This window comes from Humulus lupulus, chromosome 1 (assembly GCF_963169125.1).
Source record: "Humulus lupulus chromosome 1, drHumLupu1.1, whole genome shotgun sequence".
Classification (NCBI taxonomy): Eukaryota; Viridiplantae; Streptophyta; class Magnoliopsida; order Rosales; family Cannabaceae; genus Humulus; species Humulus lupulus.
The window spans coordinates 114,941,429-114,954,937 of record NC_084793.1 but is presented as its reverse complement, the minus strand read 5'-3'; positions in this window follow the sequence as shown (position 1 = coordinate 114,954,937).

Here is a 13,509-nt window from a genome sequence, read left to right as displayed (position 1 = left end):
AATCCAATTATGCCCTCCCGACACACTAATCATGGCCCTTAAGCCTTATTAGTAAATTTGGGTCGTTACAAGGACTGTTGTTCAACATGATTCAATATGGGTTATTGTGGATTGCTACACCAAGTCAGCTCACTTCTTACCAGTGAGGACTACATATACAATTGACCAGCACGCAGATCTCTATGTGAGAGAGATAATGCGCCTCCATGGAGCACCGAGGTCGATCGTGTCAGATTGGGACCCCATTTTCACTTCCAAGTTCTGGGGGAGTTTACAGAAGGCCATGGGAACACAATTGAAGTTCAGTACTGCTAATCATCCTCAGACAGATGGAAAATCTGAGAGGACGATTCATATATTAGAGGACATGCTACGAGCATGTGTGCTAGACTTTGGTGGATCCTGGAGTAAGTATCTACCTTTGATAGAGTTTTCCTACAACAACAGTTATCAACCTACCATTGGGGTGGCACCTTATGAGATGTTGTATGGTAGGAAATGCAAATCTCCCATTCATTGGAATGAGACAGGAGAAAGGAGATACTTTGGTCCTGAAGCAGTTCAGAGGACCAATGAGGCTATTGAGAAGATTAGAGCTCGGATGCTTGCTTCTCAGAGTAGATAGAAAAGTTATGTAGATCCCATATGCAGGAACATGGAGTTCCAGGTAGGAGACTATGTCTTCCTTAGAGTCTCGCCATGGAAAGGGGTGAGAAGATTTGGGAAGAAGGGCAAGCTGAGCCCTAGATTTGTAGGTCCATTTGAGATCTTGGAGAGGATTGGTCAAGTGGCTTACTGGTTCACCTTACCACCAACATTGTTGACTGTGCATAATGTCTTTCATATCTTAGCTCTTCAGAGGTATGTATCTAATGTGACTCATGTTTTGAGTTACGAAGATCTGGAGCTTGAGGTAGATCTCTCCTATGAGGAACAGCCAGTCCAGATACTTGACAGAAAGGACAAGGTCCTTAGGAATAAAATGATACCTTTGGTTAAGGTATTATGGAGGAAGAGCAAGGTCGAGGAAGCGACTTGGGAGCTGGAGTCAGAAATGCAGAATCAGTATCCTGAGCTGTTCAGGTAAATTTCAGGGAAAAAATTTCTGTAAGGAGGGGATAGTTGTAATGCCCCAAAATCCCAAATGAGGTGTAATGGTTGGATTAGTAGGCGGGGAGGGCCATAATTGATTTATTATGCCATTAAATGATTATATGCATGGTTATGTGAATTATATTATTATATGATGATAAATGCATGCATGTGGGTCCTTTTTTCATTATAAGGGTATTTTGGTAATTTGGCCCGTTGAGGGCATATTTGTATATTTTCATGCATGTTGGTGATTTATGGATGAGGCCAAATTATTATGTGGATATCTTCGAGCTTTTCGGCATGAGACGATCTTAGAATGCAAGTTAGCGGTTTTGTCATAACGGGGTCAATTATTGGGATATTGGGTAATGAGAATAATTATTTGATGATATATTGGGAGTTAGTGAGATCAGGAGGAAATTCTGGGAGTTTTGACTGTTTTACCCCAGGGGCATTTTTGGGACCCCGAGCATTAGGATTTACTTAAGGTTACTTAAGCTTGAAGTAACATGTAAGAAGGAAAACTACGTTCAAACACCTTTTCTCTTTCTCACGTTATCTCTTTTTACTGTTCGTTGTATTTTCGAAGGAAGCTTGAGTTTTAGGACTCAGATTCAAGCGAGGATCGAGGAATAGCGATTCTAGGAAAGATTAGAAGCTTTTTAACCGAAGGATTTAGCGAGAAACGACTTAATTTGAGGTAATTCAAGCTTTAAGTTTTGAGTTTTTGAGTTTCTAAGTTTTGAATTGGATTTTATGTTGTTGACCCTCGATTTGGCCAACGACACGGAGTCAAGAATACGACAAGAAATGAGATGATAATCAAGAATAGAATCCAATGGTAAAGAACAAACACAAACGATTTATAGTGGTTGGGCCCCAATGAATGGTAATGACCTATGTCCACTTAGTGCTATTATTAATATTGAATTCCAATGCCATGATCAAAGAACTAGGGTTCTTGAGTTTCACAAACCTTGGGAGAATTACAACAAGACAATGGATAATCAGACTATATGCTCTCTCTTAGTATTTAGAAAAAAGATTCAAAAGACAAAAAATAGTCCCCTCCTTGAGCTTTCTCATGCATATTTATAGGCTCAAGGGGGGTTATTTGGGCCAATGGGCCTTAACTATCCTTAATATCCGTGTATCAAGGCAATAAAGAGGAAATAATCCACGTAGTAATTACAAGATTACAATCTTGTAAGGAAATAAACCAAATCATACAACCAGGCTGGTCGTATCTAATCGTGAGGTTTGACAAAGCAATGTGTGGCTGGTCGATAATCGAACATCACCTCCTTATTTCGACTCTGCCACGTGTGAGAAATCTTTGCCATGTATTAAGCAACCATTTTGGGTAAACATTTGCCCCCAAGTTTATTTTACTACGACCAGCATAAAGTAAACTTAAGAAACTGACCCTTCGCTTACCCCACCAAATCTGTCAGAGCCACCCATGCCTTCTTGGAAAAGGTAACCAATCATGTCCTATCAAGTCTTTTCGGTTTCCCAAAAAATTGTCTGACGGGTATTGCACTTCCCCATACTTTGAAAAATGTAATTCCATGATTACCTCTTTTACGACGCCACGATCACTATAAGTAATACCCCAAAATCACATTTTTACTTTTTACCTTTCACTCGCCTTCTCTTCTTCAAGAACTTTAAAGAACTTCGACCTTCAGAGCTCAGAAAACCCAGAAGCTTTCATCTCTGATCTAAGAAACTTTCGCTCAGACGTTCAAAACGTTCGTGCTCGTACTCTAATATTCATCCAAGTAAGTTTCTCGAATCTTTTAGTCATTCGAGATGCCATGCAAAACCATTTTATATCTGTTTCGTATATGAGCTCTTGAGTGTTCTTGGCTAAAACTGTTTTGGGGTAAGTGGGCATATTGATCAATGTTTGATAGGGTAGTGAAATAAAGTTTTATAGGTGATAGGAGTCAGTTTGGTAGTTAAGATTGGAGATTTAGGGTGTAAAATCGAAGTAAAAATTTGATTTTTAAGCTAGCTAAAAAACTGGGTTTTTCCCGCCCTTTTAGAGTCGAAAAAGCTTTTCTTGAAAAAATTTTCACTTCTCCTTTTTAATCTATTTTCCAAACTGTTCACTTGAAATACAATGTTTTTTATCAGAATGCTGCTGGTCGTATAAAAGCTTAACTTTTATACACGAGCAACGTTACTCCAACGTTTAAACACAAGGTTTTAGGCCTTAAATTCTCATCTCCTCCTTTTCTGTTCGCAGCTTTTCATGCAAGATCTGTGGGGAGGTGAGAGGCCTATCAACGATGACTTGCTAGCCCAAGTGCTTGAGGACGAGGAGCAATCGTCACTGTTGATACCAGAGATTCCCTTTTCTTGAGTCACCCCAAACACTCCATCGACCCCTCTTCAAAATATGGGTCGAGTAAAATCCAAAGCCCAGAAAAAGAAACCATTCGCTTCCCCTTTAAATTAGCCTGCTCCTCGGGCTGAAACTCCTTCGACCAGTGGTCGGGAAGAAAACACCCCTGACCATGAAATCCAAACTCAAGCCCAACTTCGGAATGCCATTCAACCAGATGTTGAATGGTACGTTGCCCCTCCTAGTTGAGTAACAGTTAGGATGATTGCAAATTACATTAAGAAATACAGACTTCCTGGGGTGACCCTAGTCCAACCTACTAGAGACCAATGGGCGAATCTTCCTGGAGGCGCCTTTAGCGCCTGGTCGAGGTATCACATCGAGGCAGGAGCGATCCTGCCTCTCCATCCTTTTTTCCAAGGAGTGGCCAACTATTTTGGGGTCGCTCCTTTCCAAATAACCCCAAACGGGTATAGAATGCTCTCTGCACTCTATATCCTTTATAGCCATAAAAAATGGCCTGTCCCTACACCACACGAGGCCAACTATCTGTTCGACCTAAAATCCAACCCCAATAAAGAAAACATGGGGTTCTTCCACTTCTGTCACCAGGAAACGTCCCGCACTTTCCTGAGTGATACAACCTTTATATCCAATGTGGGGAAGTACCATCTAGAGTACTTTCTGACTACAGACATGGTTGCCAACAACTTGGCCTTTACCCAAGGAGGTAATATTTTTACTCCCCTGGTTGTTTATTTTCCTTTAATTCTTCCTGCATTTCCCTTAGAGTTTTAGTGCATTTCAGGCCCGTGGCTACGACCGGCTCCCACTCCAGACATGGAAGTCCGATCAACACTCTTGGCCAGCATGTCTAATGTAGAGAAGAGCGTCAAGCAGCTGGTCACAGAGGCTAACTTAAGGCTGGTCGGGCTTTTGGCACCTCACCAGGATGTGAAGGAGTCAACAGCGGGGAATGCCAACAGTGAGGAGATTCCCGAGCAGCACCCAGACGTGTCGCAACCTCAAAGGAGGAGGATGACTAGAGTGACAATCAGGGAGCCCTCCAGCACCCCGCGAGCTGCTGCTCCCCCTGTCCCACTGGGAAAGGGAAAAAGAAAGCCACCGAACCCTTTGCTCCCATCGACGAGTCCTCAGATGAGAATGGTACTGTTTTCTCATTCTTAGATAGCTTGCCAATTCCCTGTCACTTATTTGACGGGGATGACAACTTTAAGTATACCCCAAAGTTAAATTCAGATTTCTTCCAGGCAGTAAGTAGTTCAGTAAGTAATGTAGCGACCAGTAGTTGTAGCACGGGTACTTTACTTGTATTCTCCTTACTTTCTTTTTTAATTCTATCAATATATCTTGTCTCACTGCTCATATTGTTTCCTTTTGTGCAGATATGTCATCTGAAGACGTGTTCGAACATTACAAGGCCGCTGTTGCTTCCTCAGGCAGGAAGAAAGATAACAAGAGGACTTGGGGGGAGAGAAGCAAAACCGCCTCAAAGAAGGCCCGGACTGAGGGTCCTTTAGCATCTGTTCCTTTGAAGGAAACCACGCCACCTCCCTCTCCACTCGACCAGCCGGCCTCAGTGCCACTGGTCGATCAACATTCCATTCCTCCAACGCCTTCCAACCAGCCACATCGCACTCAGCTCGAAGGCTCTCTGTCCAGCACCGTGGTCATTTCGGCCAAGGAGAGAATATAAAAGCTCTCCAAACACAAACGTAGTCAAAAGGCCATCGACGGTACCATCTCTATGGAAACCGACCAAATAATAAATCGAGGGCTGAATGAGATAGTCAGTGTAGGTTTCTTTCTGTTGTTGAGTAATTTACTTTTTATTTTCTGCCATCACCTTATTCTTTTCATCTGGTCACAGGGATTGATAACCATGACTGCTGGCTGGCGCTGCGCAGGTGCAATGGTCTCCTAGACCAAAATCTTTGACACCAGGCTCGCTGAGGCAATGAAGGCGCTCGAGGGAAAGAATGCTGACCTGCTTGAGAAAAACACTGAATTGACCAAGCAGAACAGTGAACTGCTCAAGAAAAATGCAGAGCTGACCAAGTTGAATGATGAACTGCTCGAGCAGAAAGCCACGCTGACCGAGGAGTTGTTGGAAAGCCAGGCCGCCCTGAAGAAATCCAATGAAGATAAAGAAAAATTTAGGGAGAGTGCTAAACTCAACCACCAACAATCCAAACAGCTTGAGCTCGATCTGATTGTGAGCAGGGAGGAGACAGAGGAGCTGGAAAGGCGCGTGAAGGAGCTTGAGGAAACTGATGCCAAAAACTTGGAGAAGTACAAGGAAGCCACCCACCTTTGCTTCTATGAGTTTTGGAAGCACAACCAGAAGGCCAACTTCAGCTATCTGTCTGAGCGCTTGAGGCAGACTCTAATGTCCCAGTGCACCAATCTCCTGGAGGAAGAAGAAAGGGCTAGAATTCCTGCTTCCCCGGAGATTTCCCTGCCAATGGGGATAAATGGCGCGGACAATAAAGCTGGCACTGCTGTCGACCAGAACGCTCCTCAAGACCCTCCAGCCTCGTAGTCTTTTTCCTTTTTTCTTTCTATCTTTTGACTACACGACATATAGGTAGTGATGTAAAGACAATTACTTTTTTAATTATTAATTTTTATTGCTGCATGGGCAGCCTTTACTTTTAACAAACAATTACATCCGAGCAGCGACTGCTCGCGGTGTAAAGGAATTCCTCTAGATATTATAATATTTTAATTTTATCATAACATCTATTCGCATGACAAAACCTAGCATAGTACTTTGGTTTGATTTAATAAAATACAAAATTTTGAAAAATACTCTAAGTACCCTAGCATGCTTTCACTTATTTTGCTCATGTGTTTACATACCTTTTGAGATGCTTTGCTTACTAGATGCCTTATATGCCACCCAAGTGATTGAGGAGCTTTAGGTCCTTGGTCACTTGCCTTGACCATAACCTGCTCAAATATTACTGCTCGGAGCAAAGATTTTAAAACAACAATATAGCAAAACAACACACGTAATGAGAAAATACTTGTAATAAATACAATAATTGGCAAGAATGACTGGCTGCGCACAATCCCTTATATTTCTCATAATAAATGGACAAAAGATGTCTGTACGAGTGATCAATAAGATCTTACACTTATAAGTGATTAGTCACGTAAAATGACCCACCCTTTTTCATAACTTGTAAAAAGTAAAATTAACACAAGACAATTCTTTAAGAATTGTTTATTGATAGTACTTGGTGTTCCCCATTCCAATAGCGATGAATGAGATCTCCATTTAAGCAAGCAAGTTTATAGGTGCCTGGATGGAGGACTTCTTCAATTTGGTATGGTCCTTCCCAATTATGCCCGAGTACTCCAGCAGCCTGGTTGCGAGTGTTAAGGAAAACTCTTCGAAGTACTAGATCTCCGACATTGAATTTCCTTTCACGCACTTTAGAATTGAAATATCGGGCGACTTTTTGCTAGTAAGCTGCTACTCGACATTGGGCTTGCTCACGCTTTTCATCGACCAAATCCAGGGACTCCATCAATAGCTGGCTATTAGAGCCTTGATCGTACGTTGTTCTTTGATGTGATGGCGGATCTAACTCAACAGGCAACATAGCCTCATATCCATAAGCCAAGGAAAATGGAGTATGGCAAGTTGCTATTCGATGAGAAGTTCTGTACGACCAAAGTACCTCAGGCAATTGCTCCGACCATGCCCCCTTAGCTTCTTCAAGTGTTTTCTTTAGAGTATCCTTTAGCGTTTTATTGACTTCTTTGACTTGTCCATTTTCTTGGGGATGAGCGACTGAAGAAAAGCTCTTGATAATTCCATGTCGTTCGCAAAAATCCGTGAACAGATCACTATCAAACTGCGTTCCGTTGTCTGAGACAATCTTCCTTGGCAATCCATAGTGACATACGATGTTTTTGACCACAAAATCCAACACTTTCTTGGTCGTTATGGTTGCGAGTGGCTCAGCTTCAACCCATTTAGTGAAGTAATCAACAACAACCACAACGTACTTGACGCCCCCCTATCTTGTAGGGAGAGATCCGATTAAATCTATACCCCAAACTGCAAACGGCCACGAACTTTGCATCTGCTTCAGCTCATTAGGGGCTGCTCGTGGAATTTTGGAGAACCTCTGGCACTTGTCGTACCTCTGCACAAATTCCATCAAGTCTTCATTCATTGTTGGCCAGAAGTATCCTTGCCTTAGGTTCTTTTTTTGATAAGCTTTGCCCCCCAGCATGGTCCCCACAAAAGCCTTCGTGTACCTCTTTCATTGATTCCTTGGCCTTCTCTTTCGAAATACATCTGAGGAGTGGCATTGAGTATCCCCTTCGGTACAAGATTCCATCGACCAGGATATACTTAGTGGCCTGCCGCTGAAGGGTCCTGGCTTTGTTTCTGTCCATTGGTAACACGCCTTGCGTCAGATATTCTATGTATGGTGCCATCCATGTATCTGCCACCTGGATCACCAAAGTAGTCTCCTCTGCTTGGATGCTTGGCAAAGACAGCCGTTCAACCGGCACTATGTTCAGAGTATCAGCATCCTTCGCACTTGCTAATTTGGCCAAAGCATCAGCGTTTGAATTCCGGTCGCAAGGTACTTGCTGAAGGGTGTACTTGTCAAATTGTAGTAATAGATCCTTCATTTTGTTTAAGTAAGCGACCATCTTTAAACCACAGGCCTGGTACTCTCCCATGATCTAATTTACTACCAGTTGCGAGTCACTGTAAATGTCAAGTGCCTTTATGTTCATATCTCTAGCCAATCGTAACCCTGTGAGTAGTGCTTCATATTCGGCCTCGTTGTTAGAAGCAGTGAAATAAAACCTGACTACGTAGTGAAATCGATGCCCCTCAGGCGTTATCAGAGTCACACCTGCTCCTGCGTGATGTTCATTAGAAGAGTCGTCCAAGAACAACTTCCATGAGGGAGTCTGGTTTTGAGGCTCAGGCTCTTCAGGTTCTTCTGGCTGTTCGCTATCTGGAAGCTCAGTGAATTCTGCAATGAAGTCAGCCAAGGCTTGCCCTTTTATTGCTGCTTGTGGCAAGTAAGAGATATCAAACTGCCCAAGTTTGACCGCCCATTTCAATAATCTGCCTGCAGCTTCTGGCTTCTGCAGAACTTGCTGTATAGGCTGGTCGGTCGAAACCGTGATTGGGTGAGCTTGGAAATATGGCCATAGCTTTTTGGAGGCTAAAATTAAGCAATAAGCTAATTTTTCAATAGGTGGATATCGCAGCTCCGCTTCAATTAGCCTTTTGCTCACATAATAAACAACATTCTGCACGCCTTCTTCTTCCCTTAATAAGACAGCACTGGCAACATATTCTGTGATCGCCAGGTAGATGAACAAAGTTTCTTTATCAACTAGTTTTGATAGGATCAGTGGTTGCGACATGTGAGCCTTCAATGCTTGAGAAGCCTGCTAGCACTCCTCTGTCCATTCAAATTTCTTGTTTCCACTAAGTAGATTAAAAAATGGGACGCGTTTGTCCGTCGATTTGGAAATAAATCTACTCAGAGCAGCAATTCTATTGGTCAAGTTTTGAACATCCTTGATCTTTGCTGGTGATTTCATATCGACCAGGGCTTTGATCTTCTCGGGATTGGCCTCAATTCCTCTCGAGTTTACTATGAATCCAAAGAACTTCCCTGATCCTACAACGAATGAGCACTTGAGGGGGTTCAACTTCATTTGATATTTGTTCAAGACGTTAAAGCATTCTCACAAGTCCCCTATATGCCCTTCTGCTTTATTTAGCTTAACCAGCATGTCGTCGGCATACACCTCCATGTTTGTGCTGATTAGCTCCCTAAACATGTGGTTGACCAGTCATTGGTAAGTCGCACCAGCATTTTTCAAACCGAAGGGCATTACTTTGTAACAGTAAAGCCCTGTGTCAGTCCGAAAGCTAGTGTGATCCTCATCAGGAGGATGCATACTAATCTGATTATACCCGGAGTATGCATCCATGAATGAGAGAATCTCATGCCCTGCAGTGGCGTCGACCAATTGGTCGATCCTAGGGAGTGGGAAACAATCTTTTGGGCAGGCTTTATTAAGGTCTGTGAAATCCATGCATGTTCGCCATTTTCCATTTGGCTTAGGAACTAGTACGGGATTAGAAACCCATGATGGATAAAACGCTACCCTGATGAATCCATTCTCCTTCAGCTTCTCGACTTCTTCTTTTAGGGCCTTTGATCTATCTTTGTCGAGCAGCCTCATTTTCTGTTGTACCGGTGGAAAACTTTTATCTATGTTCATAACATGGATAATGAATGCAGGGTGTATCCCAACCATGTCTTTATGCGACCAGGGAAAGACCTCCTGGTTTTCCTTCAAAAATTCCACCAGTGCTTGTTTTGTTGTTGTCTCTAAGTTTTTATCGACTTTCACAACCCTGGTCGGATTTTCTTCATCGAGTTGGACCTCTTCAAGGTCCTCGATGGGTCCTATCTCTTCATTGAAACCCCCAAAGCGAGGATCTAAATCTCCGTCCTCACTTTGGGCAACGCCCTATTTGGTGACATCATCACCTGATTGGGCTTGTACATCAGTCTCCATTTGCAACTCTTTTCAAGCAACTTCCCTCGATATACCTTTCTTTGCCTTAGTTATCGAGGCATTGTAGCATTCCCTCGCTTCCCGCTGATTCCCCAACACACATCCTATCCTTGCATCGGTTGGAAATTTCATGGCCGGGTGCCATATCGAGGTAACGGCTCGTAGGTCGACCAAAATTGGCCTTTCAATAACAGCATTATATGCTGAAGGACAATCAACTACTATGAAAGTAGTGACTAATGTCCTGTTAGCAGGTGCAGTACCTGCTGTAATTGGAAGCCTAATTGACCTAGTTTGGGCGAGCCCTTCGCCAGAAAAACCATAGATGGTTTGGTTGCATGGCTCTAAATCTTTAACGGACAACTTCATTGTTACCAACGAGGACTTGTATAGGATGTTGACCGAGCTTCCTGTATCAACCAACACCCTCTTTACCATCATGTTGGCAATTTGCACGTCAACGACCAGCAGATCGGAGTGTGGGAATCATACATGCTGGGCATCGTCCTTAGAGAAGGTTATCAATTCCTCCTATGTTCGAGCCTTCTTTTGTGCTCGATCCTCCACACTCATCATCTCGATGTCCTGGTTGTGGCGTAGCGTTCGAGCGTATCATTCCCTTGCCTTCCCATTGTCCCTTGCGAGGTGTGGGCCACCGCAGATGGTGAGTAAAGTGCTAGCCACAAGAGCTGGCTGTAAAGGTGGCGAGCGTTGGCGTGCAGGTGCCTGCTCGTTCCCACCTTGAGCCTCTCGCTGAGACCTTCCTGGGGTTCGCACATATCTCCTTAGATGTCCCTGCCTGATCAGGAACTCAATTTTGTCCTTCAACTGGTTGCATTCATTAGTGTCATGCTCGTAGTCATTGTGAAAACGACAGAATTTTGTGGTATCTCTCTTGGAGATATCCTTCCTTATAGGTGTGGGTCGCTTATAAGGAGTACTAGAGCTGGTCGCCTGATAGACCTCTGCTCAACTTTCGACAAGGGTTGTGTAGTTGGTGAATCTTGGCTCGTATCTATTGCCTTTGGGGCGTTTATTCTCAGAAGCTAAGGGCTCATTGCTTGCCCGCTTTCCACCATTCCTGCCATTTCCGTTCCCCTTGCCCTTCTTGTTGCCATTGGGTTTTGTCCAACCCTTTGGCGGCCTTGGCGAGTTCTTCCTTTGGCCCTTTGTCCTTCGTTGGAGATTTCCCCTCATTGGAAATCGCGTCCTCGAGCTTGATATATCGATCAGCTCGATCCAAAAACTCCTGGGCACTTCTTACCCCATTCTTTCGTAGGCTACTCCAGAGGGGAGAATGGCGTCTAATCCTAACAGTTAGGGCCATCATTTTTCCTTCATCACCCACTGTCTTGGCTCCAGCCGCTGCTCGCATAAAGCACTGGACGTACTCCTTCAAGGGTTCTCCCTCTTTTTGGCGTATCTCCACTAACTGGTTAGCCTCAGTAGGGTGTACGCGACCCACATAGAATTGTCCGTAAAACTCATTCATGAACATTTCCCAGGATACTATACTTGCAGGAGGGAACTTGAAGAACCACTCCTGGGCATTTTCAGAAAGTGTAGCGGGGAAGATCCTGCAGCGAGCATCGTCTGACACTTTTTGTATGTCCATTTGTATCTCAAATTTGTTTACATGAGATACTGGGTCTCCATACCCATGAAAGTTTGGCAGTACAGGCATTTTAAATTTGCTAGGAGTTCTGCCATAGCAATTCTCTACACAAATGGACTGCCTCTCCTCCAATTGTACTCTATGTGGGACGTTCGGCCCTTGACCAGCTGTTTTACTGCCTGGTTCAGAGCATCAATTTGAGCTTGAATCGCTTCTGGGATTGCTGGGGCTGCTGGTGCCGGAGGAGCATACTCATCGTGCCTTCCACGCCGGTCGTTGAGTACGTCTCTCAAATCATCATCTCTGCGTCTCTGCTTGCTAACTCCTAGCCGATCAAAGACGTTATTTTGTCGGGGTTGCCCCCCAGCGTTATGGCTCGTCGACCTATTTTCCCTAGGTGGGGGGCTTCTGTCTCCACCTCTTTCCTCATTCCTCCGACCAACATTTCCTCTGCCAGATTCGACTTCATTATAGTCATGGACATCTCTAAACTATGGCCGACTACAACGTGACCGACTGTTCACGCTATTTTCTCCTCGGACTGGTATTTCCCAAGTGTCAGGGGGAGGCCTGCGCTGGTCGTTGGGTCCCCGTGCATTATTATGTCGTGGGGGGCCCCTGGCCGCAGAGCCTGACTCGATGTTCCTTCTATTGGCAGAAGGACGCTGCCCCCTACTTGGTGGATTTGGCTCTTCGTCCCCCGGGCGTCTAGGGCTGCGGGGTGGTTGCCCGGCCCTATTCTGCCTCTGGCGCTGAGGATTGCCTCGACTAGCTTGAGATGGAGGCTGCTGCTTAGGATCCCAAATTGGGACATCATCCTGAGCCACAGGTGGCTGCTCTGACCTTTGAGGGCTTGCTCGCTTGAGCGGAGGACTGGGATTGGGAGCCTGCTGTAGTGGCGCGCTCGGTGGCTGATTCAGCTGAGAGGCTGGTGTAGCCTGTCCTCGAGCCAATTGAATGGCTACTTCGAGAGCGGCCATGGCATCCCTTTGCCGACGGTCCATGTTCGCCTGCCGCTCACTCAGCTCCTGGCACTGACGTTCAATTTCTCTCTGCTGCAGCGCCATTGTCTCCGCTGCGTTCTCCTGATTGGCCCTCAGATTGGCCAACTCATCCTGCAACACCCCCAGTTTTGCCCTTAGAGTTTTCATATCCAACTCCTCTTCAAACTCTATATGTGGTTCATTCTCTGCCACATTTGGAGGAGGAGGTTAAGATGATGCAGCGCCAGCAGGTGGTCCAACTTTCATAGATGTCTTTGCCATTAGATTTTCTTACAACTTCTTGAGTTCAACTCTCAACGAAAGCACCAGAATGTTGACCCTCGATTTGGCCAACGACACAGAGTCAAGAATATGACAAGAAGTGAGATGATAATCAAGAATAGAATCCAATGGTAAAGAACAGACACAAATGATTTATAGTGGTTCGGCCCCAATGAATGGCAATGACCTACGTCCACTTAGTGCTATTATTAATATTGAATCCCAATGCCGTGATCAAAGAACTAGGGTTCTTGAGTGTAACGCCCTACTTCCTTAAAGTCGTTACCAAGTGAGTTTAAAAACGTGCATTCAACTCGCTAATCGAGGTTTTAAGTCAAATAGTGTAATTAAGCCATATACAGAGGAAAAGCTTTAGGAATAACTCTATTTCATTGAAATTCATAAAAGTTTAACACTTGGGATCCCAAAATACAGTTTAGAAATATTTACAACAATGAAATTGAACCAAGTCTACTAAACGACAAAATCTAAGTTTATTTACAATCATCTCCCAAAAATCCACTGACTGTGGCAGCCAGGCTGGCCAAACATGTACACGCCGCTTCACGCCTGCTACA